This window comes from Hyla sarda, chromosome 2, assembly GCF_029499605.1.
Source record: "Hyla sarda isolate aHylSar1 chromosome 2, aHylSar1.hap1, whole genome shotgun sequence".
Classification (NCBI taxonomy): domain Eukaryota; kingdom Metazoa; phylum Chordata; class Amphibia; order Anura; family Hylidae; genus Hyla; species Hyla sarda.
Genome location: NC_079190.1, coordinates 198,556,495 through 198,575,208, shown reverse-complemented (window position 1 = coordinate 198,575,208; position 18,714 = coordinate 198,556,495). Strand labels below are relative to the sequence as shown.

The following is an 18,714-nucleotide window of genomic DNA, read 5'->3' as shown; positions in this document are numbered from 1 at the left end:
TTTTACCCAGTTTTTAAAAAAGCTGAAAAATTGTGTGTGCAGAAGCCCTATGGGTATTTTTTGGGGTGACTTAAAAGTATGTTCACATATTTTCTGCAAAGTCCATTTCATACACTTGAATGGAGTTGTTTTTGCAGCATATGTAAGGATTTTTTTATTGTACCAAATCTGTAATGTGTAAACTTACCTGAAAGTTACTAAAGGTTATCTACCTAAGAAATTGTATAACATTATTGTGTGTACATACACAATAGGGGAACTTTTTTCAACCATACTAACTATATAACTATTCCTCATGTGCCACATTTTTGTCCAAAAGAGATTGGCAAGGGGCAGGTACACAACATTTCATGTTAACCTATAGTGTTTGGGTGCAAATTTTTCAAGATGTTCATTTTCAGAGTTTTAGTTCTTAAAAAAAGGGGGCATGGCTAGACGGATGTATGTTTTCCCAATTCAAAAAAATCTGAGGCGTAAATAACTCAGCATGTTGCATCCGGACAGAGATGTAATAACCGATGTGCACTAAAATAGTAAATGCTACACACAAAGCAGTATCGTACACTCAGCAAACAATAGTAAATTCCCCCAATACATGTGAATGAAGGGAACCAGCACTGTAAAAAACAGAGAATGGGCACCAGCAAGTCAAGCATTGATCTATAGTCTCCCACCATTTAAAAAACGAAGAAGACAAGATAAGGTTCACACTCTAAAAAAAAGGATGGTTATGCAAGTATAGTAATTAGGGATGAGCGAATAGAATCTGACAAATCCGTATTCGTTACGAATTTCTGGAAATATTTGATTCATAACGAATGCGAATATCGCCATTTAGTGCGGTCCACGGGCCAGGCATCTAAAATGGCAGATCCACATGTGAGGACATGGGCAAGGAATCCTGGGAAGGCGGGAACAAGGGTTGGCAGGATGACCCTGAATCACATGCAGCATGCAGCCTATCAGCAGCCAGCCACACCTGTGATGTCACAGCCGTATATAATCGGCAGCCATCTTGCGGCCAGTCACATCAACATTCTATTACAGAGAGAGAGGGACAGAGAGCAGTGTGTTGCACAGAAAAGCATTTTTACAGCAGCGATTCACCTCCCAGTCACATCCGCATTCTATTGCAGAGGGAGAGAGAGGGACAGAGAGCAGTGTGTGTTGCACAGAAAAGCATTTTTACAGCAGCGATTCACCTCCCAGTCACATCAGTGTTCTGTTGCAGAGAGAGAGGGACAGAGAGCAGTGTGTGTTGCACAGAAAAGCATTTTTACAGCAGCGATTCACCTCCCAGTCACATCAGCGTTCTATTGCAGAGAGAGGGACAGAGAGCAGTGTGTGTTGCACAGAAAAGCTTTTTTACAGCAGCGATTCACCTCAAGCCCAAATCCAGCCTAGAAGCACTGATAGGGAAGGGAGTGAGCAATTTAGCAATTTTGAGCAATTTTGGGTGTAATACACAGCGACTGTGTGCTGCAGCACTGGTGTGTACAACAACTGAAAAGCTAATAGTAGCCAGCCAGTTGGGGTGAGCAGAGCACTAAAAGCATCTTGTCCTCTATTAAGTGTAACCTGTGCATATATCTAAGTGGTGTACCATTTTGTTCCTGTTGAAGTCTTAAGGGCCTAGTAACTATGAAAGGCCAGGCAAAATTACACACCTGCTGGTGTGGTAGACAAATACTGTTTTAAGCGTACTGGAGCACATTGTCCCGCCCTCATAAGTGCATATCACATACGTACATCTAAGTGGTTTACCATTTTGTTCCATTTAAAGTCTTAAAGGCCTAGATAATGGGAAAGACCAGCCAAATGTACACACCTGCTGGTGTTGTAGGCCAATACTGTTTTAAGCGTACTGGAGTGCATTGTCCCCCTACCCATAAGTGCATACCACATAACTACATCTAAGTGGTGTACTATTTTGTTCCTGTTAAAATCTTAAGGGCCTAGATCAGTGATTCCCAACCGGGGTTCCCTGGAACCCTGGTGTTCCGTTGAAAACTGCCAGGGGTTCCACAGGCTGCTTAAATCTCCCACCCCGGCCTGCGCGCCCGTGAATCACGGCAACGCAGAGGGGAAGGGATAAATACAGGGGATGGTGCGCCAGGCCCCGGACTATGTTCCCACTGGCCCCCCCTGGACTATCCTGGTCCCCGGACTATGTTCCCGGCCCCATGGATTATCTTCCTGGTCCGCCTGATTCTTCTCGGCCCATTGATTCTTGCTGACCCCCGTAGAAGCATAGCTCATCTTAATTAAGGTAATGCACCCTCTGTCACCCATGTCCACCCCCCTTTGTCCACCCCTGTCACCCATTTTCACCACCCCTCTGACCACCCCCCTATCACCAATGTCCAACCCCCACTATTTACCCTTCTGTCCCTTTGTCACCCCTGTCCACCCCTCTGTTGCCACCTTGTCACTCCTGTCTCCACCCCTCTTTCACCCCCTACAACCCCTGTCATCCATGTACACACTTCTACACCTCTCTGTCACCCATGTACACCCTCAACACCCCTCGTCACCCATGTACACTCCCAACACCCCTCGTCACCCATGTACACCCCCAACACCCCTTGTTACCCATGTACACCCCTCTGTCACTCATGTACACTCCTTTACACCCCCAACACCCTTCTGTTACCCATGTACACCCCTTGGTCACCCATGTACACTCCTCTAGGCCCCCAACACCCCTGTCACCCATGTACACCCCTCTGTCACCCATGTAGACTACTTTCCACTCCCAACACCCATCTGTCACCCATGTACACCCCTCTGTCACCCATTTACACCCATCTGTCATCCATGTACATCCCTATAAACCCTTCTGTTATCCATGTACATCCCTCTACACACCTGTCACCCATGTACACCTTTCTGCACCCCTTTGTTACCCCTTTACAACTATACACCCCTGTATTTCCCCTCACTTGTAAAAGGGGAATCTGGAGTCTGATGTTTGAAAAGTGCGGAGCCTAGATGAAGGTTGGGAAACAGTGGCCTAGATACTGTGAAAGGCTAGCCAAAAGTACACACCTGTGGTAGACAAATACTGTTTTAAGTGTACTGAAGAGCATTGTCCTCCCCTCATAAGTACATAGCACATTCATACATCTAAGTGGTGTACCATTTTGCTCCTGTTAAAGTCTTAAGGGCCTAGATACCGTGAAGAGCCAGCCAAAAGTACACACCTGCTGGTGTTGTAGACAAATACTGTTTTAAGAGTAGTGGAGGGTATTGTACTCCCCTTATATACGCATATATATATATATATATATATATATATATATATATATGTCAGGCAGAGAAGTGCCAGGACATGCACAGAGGAGTGGCAGAAGCCTAAATTCATCAGGCAGCAGCAGACTAGGGGCGAGTGGCAGCGAGAGGCCTGAGCTCCCGTTATCGGCTATTGGTCATGTCTCGACCAGCAACCCATCTGCCGTCATCGATTGGTTAACACAGTCATCTACTTCATCACAAGTGACATCAGACACCCACCGTCAACATTCGGTGGGTTCCTCAGACACAATCCTTAGTTGGCATGGCCTGGGAACAGTCCCTGTCCTCCGATTGCCTCTGTCCTGTGCTGTTCCCTCCCACACAGAAGTATTTTATGCGGTGAATTCAGCAGCACTATTTAGTGAGGAAGATCTACTAGAGGACAGTTAGCAGCTACTGCCCAGCCAAGAAGTGGAGGAGAGTGGAGTGGGAGGTGGTGTTGCGAGCGTTCAGATTTCTGAAGCAGATACTGTTGAGGAACCTGAGGAGGACATCAGTGACATGAGGACACAACTCGATGATGATGAAGCCAATCGCACTTGGGAGCCGGGTGCAGAAGGGGCTTCTCTGGTAATAGTCAGCAGAACACTGATTAACAACTGGGCGGCTCCCGTGAATTCAAGCCAGGGCTCCTTACTCCCAAGCATAAGTTAAACACAATATGTAGTAAATGAATGCATAACAAATGGGGATTGTGCATATCCAAAATCTTTATCTATAAATTCTTCAACTGTCATACAAAAACAGGCATAGAATGGTTATAACCAGGATAGTCAGCCAGTGATAAAGTAACAAAAATCAGTCTGGCACTTTTAGAAATTCACCAGCCTCTCCAAGGTTTTCTTTTCCTGGTCGTGATTCATTGAATCTCCTGCGGGCTGAAAGTTGAGCTTCTCAAGAGATCCGAGCACCGACCATAATTCAGGCGACGTTTCAGGAGAATGAACTCCCTTTCTCAAGCCTCTCACGTGCACACCCACCACCATGATTAAATACAACATACTTCTTGCGAGAACATTAGTCCTATAACAAAGTAGAAAAGACATAAAAACATCAATAGACAGTGCACATTAAAAACAATACTATGGAGATCAGCAATTTTACAAAAACACATTAAATGAACAATTTTCATTGATCCCGTTCGGGGCTTCTGGATCCAATATACCTCATGCTTCAAAATGATTCTTCTAGCTAACTCTTCCTGTCCTGTACTCCCTAGCCAGACTTGTTTCACCAAAATTATCTTTCTTATCTTCATCTTTTTTCTCACATCTTCTCTTATAATTTCTAATAGAGCTTTCATGTTCATTTAGTCTGATTTTCACATCTCTGGATGTTTGCCCCATGTAACCCATTCCACAAGGGCATTTAATAAAATATATATAGTATTTTTGGTCTCGCATGTAAAAAAAACTTTTGATCATTATCTTTGTGCCCTCCAAAAGTGGTGAGCTCCTGATTAATATTTCATCGGTACAATTGACCAAAATGCAGGAGAAAGTCATGAATAGAAGACTTGGGTTCGTACTTGCAACTAATAATTCTAGTTTTGATTTTCTGGTTGATTTTTATAAGTTTTGCATGAATATACGCCTTAAAATGCATTTTTTTTACATTAACAGCAACAGGAGGCAAAATATAGATATGGAATGTATACCTGATAAACTGAAGAAAAAAAGTAGCTTTGATCCAAATGTGAACAGTAGCCTACTGGATAGTTTTCAACAGCTAGTTATTAGTGAGGTTCCTAAAGAATGGGATAAGGAGAAATATAAATTAAAACCAAATTTTTCTAAAAGTGAAAGGAGTGCACTTAGAGAGAGCACTTAGAGAGATCCAAGAAAAGGAAGAGATTATTGTAAAGAAGGCCGATAAATGGGGGGCTACGGTCATATGGGACCGATCTTTGTATGTGGCAGAGGCAGTTAAACAGTTGCAGGAACACAAGGTGTATTTAATTTAAAAAAATGATCCTACAGAAGAGATTAAAAAAATAGATTTAATGCTGGAAAATGCTACTAATAATGAAATTATATCCCATAAATAAAAAAATGCATTATCTAATGAAGCACCTCGTTTTCCTGTACTCTACTTGCTTCCTAAGGTTCATGAGGATCTGAGTTGTCCGCGGGACGTCCCATAGTCACGGGTGTCTACTTGGTCCTACATCCTCTGGCTGTGTATGTGGATAGTTTTTTTTTTTTTTTACAAAAGGTGGTAAAAAAAACTCCCTAACTGTTTGGCTGACACTAATGAATTTTTGGATCATTTGGAGGGAACTATGTTAGATGAAACATGTCTGTTTTATACTATGGATATAAAAAGTCTGTATACCAATATCCCGGTGGAAGAAGGGATGAATGTGATCAGGGAACAATAGATAAAAGGCAATACTCTGTATAATGCCAAAATAGGATTCCCAATGAGTGTGCTGGAGCTTATACTTACTAGAAATTATTTTAGGTTTGGAGAATAATTTTTTTTTGCAGAAACAAGGTGTTTCTATGGGGTCTCCAGTAGCCCCTAGCATGGCAAATATTTTTATTGCCAAATTTGAAGAGGGGTACGTTCCAGCTCACCCATTGGGAAACAAAATCAGGAAACGACTAAGATATGTGGATGACGTGTACGTCCTATTGATGGGCACGCATCAAGAATTGGATGAATATGTAGGTTACCTAAATCATTGTCATCCGTTAATTGAATTTACCTGTGAGGCAAGTGCTACTTGTATACATTATTTAGATGTGGAAGTTAAAAATGTGAATAATATAGTAGAAACCACACTTTTTGTGAAAGAAAGTGATAGAAATAATTTACTTCATAAAGAGAGTGCACATGCCCCACAGGTTTTCAAAGCGACACCAAAAGGACAAATAATTAGGACTAAGAGGATATGCAGTTCCGAGGATGAATACCAAAAAAATTTAAATTACATGATCGAGAAATTTGTACAGAGGGGTTACAAGAGGTCAGAATTGGAAGAAGTTGCACAGGAGGTAGACAAAATACCAAGGGAACGGTTGAGAAAAAAGAAGGATAAAAAGAAAGCATTTTTGAAAAAGGATAGATTTATGTTTCTAACTACCTATGATGGACATGCTAAACTAACGAAAAAAGTTATTAATAAGTATTTGGAACTATTGAAGGTTGATGAAAAATATGGGACGTTATTTAGAGAGCACCCGAGATGTATCTATAAAAAGGTTAAGTCAATAGCTAATAATTTAGTAAGATCTGATATGCGGCGAAAAAAGAAATCTATACAGGTGTTTTGAAAACAAGCAAAAGGGGCACGTTTCCATGTACAGCGTGCCAAAATTGTAATGGGATTATTAAAGGGGACACTGTGACACATTCCACGAAGGGCACAAAGATAATGATCAAACTTTTTTTTACATGCAAGACCAAAAATGTAATATATTTGATTAAATGCCCTTGTGGAATGGGTTACGTGGGCCAAACATTCAGAAATGTGAAAATCAGACTAAATGAAACAAGTCTGGCTAGACATTTTTCTGAAAATGGACATCAGGTATGTGATGTAAGGTGGATGATACTAGAAGAGGTAGAGAGTACAAGGCAGGAATAGTTAGCTAGAAGAAACCTATTGTAGCGCAAGGTATATTGGATCCAGAAGTTGGGAACGCTAGCCCCGAACGGGATCAATGAAAATTGTTCATTTAATGCAGTGGTTCTTAACCTTGTTGGAGGTACTGAACCCCACCAGTTTCATATGCGCATTCACCAAACCCTTCCTAATTGGAAAAATAAAATAGGATTTTTGCAAATTCAAAACATAGGTATATATTTAAGTATATATTTTTGCTGCCAACGCATGCCTGTGCAGAATACAATGCGTAACAATGATGTGTGGTGCATCGGCTTTCACTAGCGCACCAAAACCAGACCTTCTTCCCAGCATGGCTGGAGCTCCATCCGAGCAAACTGCAGAAACCATATCCCATGAAAGATTGTTGTCTTTGAAGAAGTCATCCACAACTTTCTTCACAACGGCTGCCTTAGTTGTTGTTGTAAGAAAAAATCTTCCTTTATTATGTCGTCTTTCACATAGCGCACGAATACTGCAAGCTAGCTTAGATTGGAAGTGTCTGTGGTCTCGTCGAGTTGAAGGCTAAATTTTGCCGGGCTTGAAATCAGATCTGACAACTACTTGAGCCAAGATGTCTTTGCTCATGTCCTCTATTCTGTCGTTGATGGTGTCATTTAAAAGAGGAATTTGGGATAACTTCAGCCGCTTTTCCCAGTATGATATTCGCCATCTTCAACACAGCTGGTTTTATGAGTGTTTCACCAATGGTGTGTGGTTTGCTCTGCTTTGCGATCAGGTAAGCAACTTCGTACGATGCTATGAGAATCCCATGTTGATGGGGACAAAGCCGAGAACAGGCAGACTAACATTTTCATCGAATCTGGCTCTCCTCATCTAGAATTCACCGAGCGTTGTGTTGAATTTTCCATCTCCATGCAGCTTAAGGAAGTGTTCTCTTAGTTTTGACGGTGCTAGACTAGAATTGCTCAACTTGGCATTTCAAATCATGCAGTTAGGACGCTGACTATTATCACGTTCCGTTATACATGTGAATCCATATTGTATATATTCGTCCGACCACTTTCTTTTTTTGCTCAACATAATTAGTTTGAAGGGATTAAAATATTCAGAAAGAAATCACACGATGTACCATCACGACACTTACAATTCGACTACTGGGCGCACCAAATTCCCTGCAGCACAGATAGGCCAAGCAATGTTGCGTGATCACCTGCAGAGAAATCAAGGACAACATATTCCATATGCAATATATATTTAATGATTAACAGCACTAAATAAAGCAGAGAAATCCCAGTCAGCAAGGGGGGAGTACCAGGTGTAGTGGAGTCCCAGAGATACGTGCTGGGTCCAATTCAGAGTTCCCAGAAGGGGTCCCGGGAGAGACTATAGGGTCCTAGTAGTAAAAGACAGAGGGTATGAGCAAACATGGACAAAATTGCTATATACAATGTGGTAACAGATGAAAAGATAACACCAAAGTAAACTAACTAATAGACCAGATAAGATTAGTCCGTACCGTGTCTAGGGGTGGGGGGTCAATACAAACACTGTCGGATAGAGTGGGGAGATGATGGAGTAAACGGTAATGAATGTACTAGTACTGTTAAGTCGGTAATGGGGGTAGTAGTAATACATTGGTAATGTATTGGATAATATGTGGTGTAGCGTGGGTAATATCCGGTGACAAGGATAAGTGGCCATCCTTGGTATAATATACTACCCATATTGGGTATGGTAAGGTGAACTATAGTAAAATGATGGTGGTGAGAGTAATGTAAAGGAGAAATTATATGGGTGGATATAGCCCAGGTTACACAAACAGTAGAATCTACTGAGTAGATAAAGGCAGTGGTGGTTTAGGTAAGTTACAAGGGCTGGAGGCAGTGATAGCTAGGTAGGGATAGGGTTAAAAAAAGATTATGGGCACAGATAAACAAATATTGAATATAGGCAGTGGTGAATCAGTGTAATGATAGTGTTAACTATGAACAGTTAGCCAGGCATTGAGTGAAGGCAGTGGTGGTTCAAGTGTGTCTACCTGTTCCCGCGGTGTCCGTGCATCCAGGCTGTCCACTTGTCAGAGGGATGTCTGGCTGAACCTGTTTAAGACGCTGCGGGACCGGAAGTGCGTCACGAGAGGCCGCTCCGGAAGTGGTGCGTTCCAGCGTGGGACGCATGCAGGCGATCGCGTAGGAGTGGAGCCACAAAGGATATGAGGCTTCCTTTACAGTAGGGTAAAACAGTACTCTGAGATCTGTTAGGTGGGACATGATCACCTGCAGCCAATGATGGACAAGGGGGGCTTGTCATCACGAATCATATGAGACGAGTGTGTGTCTTGACCTCCGCCGAACCCGTGAGACTGACTCACCGAACCCCTGGGGTTTGATCGAACCCAGGTTAAGAACCACTGCTCTAACAGGTTGGATGGTGAACATTGGTAGACAGCCATTTTAATGATAATAATAATAATCATAATCATAATATCTATTTACATACCGTCAATAACTTATGCAGCATTTGACAATTTTGAGGGTACAAATAAGGGCAAAATCAGACATTACAATTAAATACACTGATTGTTCAAACAAGAGGATTGACGACCCTGCTCGTGAGAGTTTACAGTCTTTGAGGAGTGGGATTGAGACAAATGGTAGTAAGGCTTGAATATTCAATGGTACAGCCATGTTTTATAAATAAGATAAATTAGGTGGGTGAACCAGTCAGAGATTGCTCTTAGGGTTTATTGTGCAAGAAGTCCTGTTTTAGAAAGATCTCATTTGAGAAATAAGGAGGACATAATTTTTGAAGCAGCAAAGAGACAAGTCACTGCTATTTTGGAGGAGTGAAGGAGTGGGTTGGGGACAACCCACTCCTGGTGGGTCTCTCAGGTCTCTGCAGAGATGTTCCATTGTGTTCAAGTCAGGGCTTTGGCTGAGCCATATTCTTTGAGAAGGGGAACCTTTGGCCCAGTCTGAGGTCCAGAGCAATCTGGATCAGGTTTGCCTTAGAAATATATCTGTACTTTGCTCCACTCAGCTTTCTCTTCTCTAAGCCACTGAACAGCCTTCCCCTGGGAATCATGCTACCACCACAACCTCTCTCACAAAGTCCCTTCTCCGATTATTATTTGTGGCTAGCTCTGGGAAGAATTTTTGTTGTTATAAATTCTTCCACTTAAGAATTATGAAGGCCAATGTGCTCTCCAAAACTTTCTAGTGCAGTAATAATTCCAGTTTCCAAATACTTTCTAGATCATGGACTAAAGTAGAGGAATCTATGCTTAATGATCCTTGATTAAATACCAGTATCAAGGAAGTGTGGTCACAGCTGAGATTTAAGTAAGAAAAGCTAGAACAGATAGTCTAGGTCTTCATTTATAATTTTGCTTAGTTTCACTTCACTAACTTCATGGTTTGCTGTGTGAACTCTTTCTTTCTGCACAGCCCATCTGATTCTCCTCTAACACTTGCCTATTGTAAGTCCTCCTTCCCCCAGCCTGTCAGAGCTGCTTTCCAAGGGGTCCATCTGATCGGCCAATGTTTCTCTGAGGAGCAGCTATGATAGAAAATGTTTGATCTATATATAAAACTCAATGTGTGTGTGTGTGTGTGTATGTGTGTGTGTGTGTATGTTTCAGCATCACATCCAAACGGCTAAAGATATTAACATGAAACTTGGCACACATGTTACTTATATGTCAACAATAAACATAGGATAGTTCATTTAACCCTTACTCATCCCCATTTGCCAGGGTCAGGGTTTTTGTTTAAAGTTCCATACAAGTCTATGGGAAATATATGTTACTGCATAACTTCCAAACGGCTGGAGATATTTTGATAATACTTGGTCACATGTTACTTATATATCCACTTATAATATAGGATAGTTAATTTAACCTTTAACTGCCCCCATTTGTGAGGGTTGGGGTTTTCATTTAAAGTCCCATGCAAATCAATGGGAAATGTATGTTCCCACATAACTTCCGTACGGCTGGAGATATTTCAATATCTGGTACACATATTACGGGTCGGGATATGAGGACCAGATATGAGGTCGGGATAGGAGGTCGAGATAGGAGGACGGTATATGAGGATGGGATAGGAGGTCGGGATAGGAGGACGGAATAGGAGGATGGGATAGGACAACAGGATAGGAGGTTGAGATAGGAGGTCGAGATAGAAGGACGGGATAGGAGGACGGGATATGAGGACGGGATAGGAAGTCGGAATAGATGGGTTGAGATAGGAGGTCGAGATAGGAGGACGGGATAGGAGGACGGGATAGGAGGACGGGATAGGAGGTTGGGATGGGAGGTCGGGATATGAGGACAGGATATGAGGACAGGATATGAGGACAGGATAGGTGGACGGGATAGGAAGTCGGGCTCGGAGGTTGAGATAGGAGGTCGAGATAGAAGGACGGGATAGGAGGACGGGATATGAGGACGGGATAGGAAGTCGCAACAGAAGGTCGAGATACGAGGTCGAGATAGGAGGACGGGATAGGAGGATGGGATAGGAGGTCGGGATAGGAGGTCGGGATAGGAGGAAGGGATAGGAGGATGGGATAGGAGGACAGATAGGAGGACGGGATAGGAGGTCGGGATAGGAGGTTGGGATATGAGGTCGGGATATGAGGACGAGATATGGGTTTGGGATATGACAACAATATATGAGGATGGGATATGAAGTCAAAAGCTTCCTTTGTTTATTTTCCTCCACAACAAGGATTAGGAAAGAAAAACCAGGCAACGCCGGGTACTCAGCTAGTAAAAACTATTTGGGAAGTGGCTTTATTTTGCATTTAGCAAACAAACAATAACAAAAGAAGACAAAATCAGCATTCTACCAATTAAAATTATTTTAAATATGCTATTTTAGGGTCTTGCCTCCTGGGCATGAATGTTCTATGTATGTTCCTAATAGGAAGAGAGGAATGCATAACACAAGACATTACTTTCTTTCCTTTTTTTTTTTTTTTGCAGATATCAGGACTGACGTCACACATTATCTGTGTCCGGTCCTCTTCAAGATATTTGTATCATACATCTAATTTCAAACATTTAGCTTCACTGATGGGTTGAGCATTGATATTCCTATTGAAGTTGTTTTTATAAGGTTCTTTATTGGCTTAGGCAGTCTTCAGAGAATTTAAGAGCAGAGAGTTATAGGTGTGCAAACGCCAGTAGCTGTAAAGAGATGTAGTCCAGGTTGAGGAAGACTCAAACTTTACTTTTTCACCTGGGTCCATAAGCCTGTAGCAAATCCCTGATAAAATCCTGATGTTTATTATCTCTAGCTTTCTATGACCCAATGGTCAATACCCATCTACATTAATTTGTTAATAATGCAGTTCCCTGGAGAAATCACTGTTTCTTAGCAATAGAAAAAAAAAATTGGACCAACCAGGGTGGAGCCCACTCTCTCCAAGGGCCCCATAGCTACCTCATGGTTTTCAACTTGTGTACAAACGCCCTTTCCTTTAGTGGTCTTGTGTAGTCGATGCAGATCCTAATTGGAAATCACAATTGATAAGTTAGAGATTCTAACTAGAGATGAGCGAATTGAAATTGATGAACCCGAATTCGTTACGAATTTCATGAAAAATTCGATTTGCAACCAATACGAATATCGCCGCGATTCTATCGCACGAATCGCTTCATTAAACTCCATTTTACAGCGTTCCAGGCTATTGGGGACCTAACATGGTGGATCCACATGTGAGTACATGGGGCAGGGGATTATGGGAGGGCGGGAATGAAGGTAGGCGGGCTGACCCTGAATCACATGTGAGATGCAGCCTATCAGTGTTCACTGACCCCTGTGATGTCACCGCCCCTATATAATCGGCAGCCATCTTGCCTCTCTTCATTTCATCTATGCACTCAGATGGAGAGGACGGGACTGCGTGTGTGTGAATAGCTCATACCACAGCGTTACACTGCAACTGCTAGTCACATCAGCATTAGGGAAAGGCAGGAGTGCAGAGTGCTGTGCTGTTACTGTGAGAAGGATCATTGATAGCTAAACCTCCTATTCACGTTATTGAGCATTGCAGCAGAGAGGGGCAGGTAGCTGTCAGCTGCCTCATACAGATCTCCAAGCTGCCTGAACTTTCTGAAGCATCTTATCTCCCCATTGTTCAGCCCAATTGAGTTTATTTTTATTTGCTCCACAAAACTTCTGCTGCTCAGAATTGTGTGACAGAGTGCAATTTAGGGTTTAATCCCTGGATTTTTTTTGTGGTGCTGCACAGTTCGATCCTGCTGCTGTTCAGAAATACGTGATTGTTCAGTGGACTGTAGTGCATTTGCACCATTTTGTACCTGTTAATCTGTCAAGGGGCTGGGTACATACTGTGCAAGTCCAAAAAATACTATTCACCGGCTGTTTTTTTTTAAAACAGTTTTTTCTGCTAATAGGCATATTACTGCCCTCATCAGTGCATACCGCATATATGTACATCTAAATATTGTACCATTTAGTACCTGTTAAGCTGTCAAGGTCCATACCGTCAAAGTCCAAACAATAGCATCCACCGGCTGGTGTTTTACAAAAAAACTGATTTTTTTTCTGCTAATAGTTAGGCATATTACTACCCTCATCAGTGCATACCGCATAGGTACATCCAAGTATTGTACCATTTAGTACCTGTTAAGCTGTCAAGGTGCTCCATACCGTCAAAGTCCAAACAATAGTATCCACCGGCTGGTGTTTTACAAAAATACAGAGTTTTTCCTGCTAATAGGCATATTACTGCCCTCATCAGTGCCTACCGCATAGGTACATCCAAGTATTGTACCATCTAGTACCTGTTAAGCTGTCAAGGTGCTCCATACCGTCAAAGTCCAAACAATAGTATCCACAGGCTAATGTTTTACAAAAATACAGAGTTTTTTCTGCTAATAGTTAGGCAGATTACTGCCCTCATCAGTGCATACCGCATACATACATCCAAGTATTGTACCATCTAGTACCTGTTAATCTGTCAAGGGCCTACATACTGTTCAAGGACAGCCGTAAGTAATCACCTGCTGCTGCTCTAGACCAATACTGTTTAAAGAGTAGTGTAGCGTATTGTAAAGCCCTCATAAACGCACTAAGTATGTCAGGCAGAGAAGTGCCAGGACGTCCACAGAGGAGTGGCTGAGGCCTAAATACTTCAGGTAGAGTTGGCAGCAGACTTGGGGCGAGTGGCAGCAGGAGTCGCAGCGAGAGGCCTGAGCTCCCGTTATCAGCCAGCGGTCGTGTCTCCACCAGCAACCCATCTGCCGTTGCCGATTGGTTAACACGCTCATCCACATCATCACAAGTGACATCTGACACCCCCAGTCAACAGTCGGTGGGTTCCTCAGACACAACCTTCAGTTGGCATGGCCCGGGAGCAGTCCGTGTCCTCCCATTGCCTTTGTCCTATGGTGTTCCCTCTCCTAAAGAAGTTTCTTATGCTGTGGGTTCAGTTCCACTATTTACTGAGGACGATCCAATAGAGGACAGTCAGCAGCTACTGGACAGCCAAGAAGGGGAGGAGAAATGCGCCGCTTGCTCCGCTAGGTGGCCAAGTAGGGATGCGGAGAGTGACGTGGGAGGCGGTGTTGCAAGTGTTCAGGGTCCTGAAGCAGACACTGTTGGGGAACCTGAGGAGGACATCAGTGACGTGCACACAACTGTTGATGATGATGAAGCCGATCGCAATTGGGAGCCGGGTGCAGAAGGGCTTCATCATCATCAGGAGAAGAGAGTTGCAGGTTGCCCTTGAGGCAGCAAGGCGGTAGCACGGTTGGCAGTCAGCGTGGTGTCAGTAGTGGAAATTCAGGAGCCAAACGTGCCGGGGGGAGACCACCTGCTTCCCGGCATCCTACCTTTCCGGGAGGTAGTGGAACAGGGGTTCCTGGAGACGGAGCCAGTAGCAGTCAATTAGTGCGGACTGCGGGTGGGAAAGTCAGCTACTCGGCGGTGTGGAAGTTTTTCATAAGGCATCCGGAGGAGGTTCACATAGCCACATGCAAGATCTGTCAGCAGAAGGTGAAGCGTGGCCAGGGTCCCAATGTCGGCACCACGGCCCTGCGTCAACACATGCTTCGTCATAACAAAGCGGCCTTGGAGAACCGTGGCTCCGATGTAGTGGTCCAGCCTGCTGCATCACCCAGTGGCCATCCGCTCCCTCCTTCATCCAGCCAAGGCTCCACCACCTCAGCTGAAGGGAGCTGTGTGTCAAACCCTCCTTCTGTCGCTCCAGCTTCTCACACTTTTAGTCAGCCATTACCCCAACAATGTTCAGCCATGTTCAAGAGACAACAGTATGCGCCCACTCATCCAATGGCGCAGAAGTTGAATGTGCTCCTGTCCAAGTTGCTGGTGTTGCAGTCCCTCCCTTTTCAAGTGGTGGACTCTGCACCTTTCAGAGAATTGATGGCTTGTGCCGAGCCGAGGTGGAAAGTCCCAAGCCATCATTTCTTTGCGAAGAAGGCAGTACCAGCTCTGCATACGTTTGTACAAGAGAAGGTGGGCCAGTCCTTGAGCCTGTCGGTGTGTTCAAAAGTGCACGGCAGCGCCGACGTGTGGAGTTGTAACTACGGGCAGGGACAATACTTGTCTTTTACGGCTCACTGGGTAAATGTAGTTCCTGCACATCCACAACAGCAACTTGGACAGGTCACACCGCTTCCTCCTCCACGCTCTCGCTCACAGGCAGTTGGTCCTGTTACAGTGTGCGACGCCGCCTCCTCATCCTCCACCGTGTCCTCGGCCTCCACTGCACGTCCAAATCTCAGTGGCCCTTCCTCGTATCATGTGTGTAGGGCACGGCGGTGTCAAGCTGTTCTTCACATGGTTTGCCTTGTTGAACAGAGTCACACAGGGGAGGAACTGCTAAAGTTTATTCGTAAAGAAATTCGAGTATGGCTTACTCCACGAAATCTGGAAATGGAAACCATGGTGACCGACAACGGGAAGAACATCGTGTCCGCGCTGCGACACGGAAGTGTGAAACATGCACCCTGCATGGCACACGTGTTGAATCTGGTTGTCAAGCGCTTCCTCAAGTCTTCACCCCATTTCACATCCTGAAAATGGCAAAGAAACTGTGCATGCACTTCAGCCACTCATACACCGCCAAGCACACCTTCCTTGAGCTGCAGCGTCAGAACGGTATCCCACAACATAGTCTTATTTGTGACGTTGCCACACGTTGGAATTCCGTCCTCCATATGTTGGACAGACTATACGATCAAAGAAAAGCCATCACCGATTTCTTGATGATCCAAGCAGATAGGAGTACTCCCCTGTGTAACTTCAATGTGAACCAGTGGCAGCTCATACATGACACCTGCCGTTTGCGGAGTCCCTTTGAGGAAGTCAAATTAACAACGTAATTACACTCCTACATTTCCTACAACAAATGATTGAAACCATGGCTGGTCACGGCAATGGAGACCTTGCGCCTACATCTCCAGGCTACATGGGCCCTGTGGGGGCTGAACTGGAGGAGGAGGATGATGAGGGGCAGAGTGGAGCACAGTTTAGGTTGGATGAGATGGCCGGTGTTTCTAGTCTTCGGACAGGAGAGGAGGAGCAGGAGCAGCCAGAGGAGCTGGAGGGTTATGAGGAAGTTAAGACAGAGGACCCAGACACACCGTGGCAGTATGCAGTGAAGATGGAGGCAGGTAGTCCCTCCGAGTCACTGGCGCAAATGGCATGATGCGTGCTCAGTTGCTTGTGTAGTGACCCCCGAATTGTCAAAATTCGTCAGCGGGATGACTTCTGGATCTCCACCTTATTAGACCCTCACTACCATCCCAAAATGGGGGCCTTTTATACACCCACTGAGAGGGAGGACAAACTGACCTACTACAGAGAGAATCTAGGTAGTCAGTTGGCTGATGCCTATCGGTCACATGGTCCATCCACTCGCAGGTCTGACTCGGGGGGCCCTCTGCGCTCACCTTTCACTGCCATGGCTGCTGGGGAGGGGAGGGGTGGCAGGAGCAGTACCAGCTCAATCAGCAGCAGCCCGAGTCTAAAGTCGCTGATGAGTAGCTTTCTTCACCCGCATAGTGAAGCAACTCATCAGCAGCAGGTAGACATGGAGCAGGACCTGAACCAGCAGGTGGTGGCATACCTTGATATGGCCATGCCAACAACCATTGAAGATCCGCTGGACTTCTAGGCAGCTAAACTTGATTTATGGCCACAACTAGCAGAGTTTGCCCTGGAAAAGCTGTCCTGCCCGGCCAGTAGTGTGCCATCAGAGCGGGTGTTTAGTGCGACCGGGGCCATAGTCACCCCAAGGCGAACTCGTCTGTCCACTAAAAATGTAGAGAGACTGACGTTTGTCAAGATGAATCAGGGATGGATCAGCCAGGATTACCAGCTACCAATGCCAGATGGCTCGAAGTAGATTGACCATGCTCCTACAACAAAAATTTCTCAATTATGGTTGGTTATGAAACCCTCTGGGGCAGACCTGGGCATTGTATGGCCCGCTTGCCATATACGGCCCTTTGATTGGCTCTGATCGGCCCGCGCTGACTGGGGGACAACTATGCTGCCTAATCTGGGGGACATCTATGCTGCCTAATCTGTGGGACATCTATGCTGCCTAATCTGGGGGACAAGTATGCTCCTAATCTGGGGGACATCTATGCTGCCTAATCTGGGGGACAACTATGCTCCTAATCTGGGGGACAACTATGCTCCTAATCTGAGGGACATCTATGCTGCCTAATCTGGGGGACAAATATGCTCCTAATATGGGGGAAACTGATGCTTCTGGCCTGGGGCCTATCATTTTTTGAAGTTTAGCAGTAGCTAAATACATGCTTAATCCAAATGTCAACATTGATCTTTAAATATAACGGGTTATGAAACCCTCTTGGGTATTGCAAATGACTGCTCTAGAATCATTCTGTGTCTTTCAGGAACTACTTGCCTCCCTGGTGCCTCAGGCCTTGGGCCTATAATTTTTTGAAGTTTAGCAGTAGCTAAATACATGCTTAATGCAAATTTCAACAGTGATCGTTAAATTCTCGGCGCTCTGCCAGGGCCTTCTCCTACCCCTCCGGGGCCAATCGGAGGACCTAACTAAACCATCCAATTGTTAGTAGAGACATGCAGTGTGTACAAGGGGCAGAGACTTAATGAACCCTAGCTTATGACCCTCACTTAGTTGTGATTCTTCTTTCCTGGCAGCAAAAAATTATCCCTATCGCCAACGGGAGCCGGGTGCAGAAGGGGCTTAATCATCATCAGGAGAAGAGAGTTGCAGGTTGCCCTTGAGTCAGGAAGGCGGTAGCACGGTTGGCAGTCAGCGTGGTTTGGCAGTAGTGGAAATTCAGGAGACAAACGTGCCCGGGGGAGAACACCTGCTTCGAGGCAGCTTACCTTTCAGAGAGGTAGTGGGTTACCCGCACCTGTCGGTGAAAGATAGAGACACGCTAATCCGTTCAGTGGAGCGCTAGTGCAGCCCACACATCTGAGGCCATAACACACCTGTTATTGCTCGATCTCGCAATTGATTGTGCAATGTAAGGGGTTATTAAAGCCTCTTGGGTACTGCTGAGGTCTACTCCTGACTGTTCCTGGTGCAATGCATGGGGTAATTAAACACTCTTGGGTAGTGTTATTTTTAAATTTACTGATAATTTTATCAGTAATAAAATAGAATTTTGCAGAATGCTAACCGTTACACAACGGAACGCTTGTTGCGTGTGATTTTTTAATAAAAAAAATAAATAAAAAATACGGAGAGGGATTAACTCTGCTTAATCATTTTTGGCAAAAAAAACTCCTTTGGTGATCTGATCTTTTAGAGACATGCGCTTACACACATATGTCATAATTTTT

The 18,714-nt window shown here is 44.5% G+C and overlaps 1 long non-coding RNA gene across 2 annotated transcripts in view; it reads right to left on the bottom strand.

Annotated features, from left to right (window-relative positions):
* Window positions 1-3,995: 3,995 nt before the first annotated feature.
* The window catches only part of LOC130357782 (uncharacterized), a 33,709-nt gene continuing 18,990 nt past the window's right edge, over window positions 3,996-18,714 (bottom strand). Inside the window, exons 1-3 of one of the 2 annotated variants that reach the window (XR_008889262.1) lie at window positions 8,181-8,246; window positions 8,013-8,078; window positions 3,996-4,317 (exon numbers count right to left, since the gene is read on the bottom strand). This is a non-coding gene — a long non-coding RNA (uncharacterized LOC130357782). Of the gene's footprint in view, window positions 4,318-8,012; window positions 8,079-8,180; window positions 8,247-18,714 lie in introns of those variants that run through there. The other variant, XR_008889261.1, reaches the window with a different exon arrangement.